At 52.6% G+C, this 1828-nt stretch overlaps 1 long non-coding RNA gene across 1 annotated transcript; it reads left to right on the forward strand.

The window, feature by feature from the left end:
• The first annotated feature begins 45 nt into the window (after window positions 1-45).
• On the forward strand, window positions 46-1518 carry LOC117798113. The gene is made up of 2 exons (XR_004622826.1): window positions 46-996; window positions 1435-1518. It is a non-coding gene; the product is annotated as an uncharacterized LOC117798113 (long non-coding RNA).
• The last annotated feature ends 310 nt before the right edge of the window (window positions 1519-1828 follow it).

Below are 1828 nucleotides of genomic sequence, written 5' to 3' on the forward strand. Positions count from 1 at the left end.
TGCTCTAAAGATGGAGGCATGTGAACTGAGCTTACGCTTTGAATCTTTAGTCCGGACGCAAAGTGAAGTGCACCTGCCCGTGGGAGGAAGGTCACAGCTGCCCCGCAGCACCCGCCGGCTGCACTTGTGAGGGCGACAGTCTCCAGACACACGCTCCCCTGCACTTAAAAGTGTTGGCATCAGAGGAGTAGTAGTGTGTCCAGTGACAGGCTCTGGAAGTGACAGTTATTTGGATAATTTCCCATTTGGATCTAAGTTAAAAGATTCTTTTTGGAACTTTGTAGATAATGAATGACAAGACCCTTGAGTTACTTCAGTGTCTAGATAGCCGTTCGTGACAGAATGAAAGGTCTACGAGGAAATCGATACCGGTGTTTGTGAGTTCTGCCAGGAAGCATTGTGGGCGCGCTCCTGAAACTTGCCTCTTTAATTAAAATGCGTTGGTGGCTTTAAGTAGCTCGAAAGTACAGATTTTTTTTCAAAAGGACAAAACAAAACAGAACAGTGGAAGCTGCGTGACTCCGCATGGATTTTTTTGCTGGCTGGCTGGCTGACTTCTATAATAAGCAGCCGGGGTGTGCAAGGTGAAGTGCCTGGCTGGGCTACTGAAGAGACCTATGGCATTTGGTCCTTGGGGATTTTAAAGAAATTAACAGGGAACCATTTGCCAGCGTGAATCTCCTGCCTCAAAAGAGGGACCTGGTCTGCGTGCTGGTGGCGTCGAAACCTTGTGGCAGGTTTCTTGTGCTACCTGACCCTGTTCGTGCCCCCATGTGCTGAACTGTGAATTGACAAGTGAGGTATTAGTGCGTGGGGTGGAGGGGACAACACTCCTCCCATTGTGAGGTCCTGTGGCGGCCTTTCCTGTTTCGCTGTGCCCTGTGGTAGAGGGACCTTCTGAAATGCAGTCATCTCATTGCAGATCGACTACCACTACATCTCCTCGCAGGGCTTTCCGATCGAGGGTTGGGCTGTCGTGTATTACATCACTCACCTGTAAGTACGCAGAGGGACGTGCAGAAGTTGGGGAGGCCATGGTAGGAAGGGACCTGCCTTGCGTTAACAGTTGCTACCCTCCTGTGGTAGCCTGTCCGGGTTCCTGCCAGGCCAAAGGGGCGTGGCACACAGGTGGCTGTCCGGTCCTGGGAACTCGGGGCTGCTGGCCTGCTCCGGGGAGGGGGTTGCCTCCATGGGGGGGACTAGCTGCTCAGGAAGGAGTGGGGTGCTTGGTGAACTGTTTGTGTGCTGGGTCACTTATGAGGTGTTTCCTAAATTTGGCCCCCTGTCTTTTCCAAGAAGCATGTGAAGTCATGAATGAGCTGTGCGGTGGAACTTGCAGAGAGAGNGCACGTGAAGTCATGAATGAGCTGTGCGGTGGAACTTGCAGAGAGAGTCTGAAGAGACCATTGGTGTCTGAAACTTTTTCTTTTCCAGCTTGAAAGGAGCACTCCTGTTCATCACCATTGCGCTCATCGGCACCGGCTGGGCTTTCATTAAGCATATCCTTTCCGATAAAGACAAAAAGATCTTCATGATAGTCATCCCACTCCAGGTGAGGGGCCCTAATCCTGCGTGTCCTGGTTGCGTCCTGGCACTTCAAAGGCCCAGCTCTGGGCCTGTCCAGGCAGAGGGAGTCGGCTCACCCAGAAACCCCCGCTCAGACCACTGGCGTTCTCTTTCTGAATTCTGCAGACCTAGGCCTCAGGTCATTGCCCTGAGAGCTGTCTGCCATCACTCATCTGGCGAGCGGCTTACGGATGCCTGCACTTGAGTAGAGAGCTGCTGGAAGGTCAGGGAACATACTGCCTGCCTTCATGCCTCTGGCTGC

Source organism: Ailuropoda melanoleuca, unplaced genomic scaffold (assembly GCF_002007445.2).
Source record: "Ailuropoda melanoleuca isolate Jingjing unplaced genomic scaffold, ASM200744v2 unplaced-scaffold25398, whole genome shotgun sequence".
In the NCBI taxonomy this organism is placed as follows: domain Eukaryota; kingdom Metazoa; phylum Chordata; class Mammalia; order Carnivora; family Ursidae; genus Ailuropoda; species Ailuropoda melanoleuca.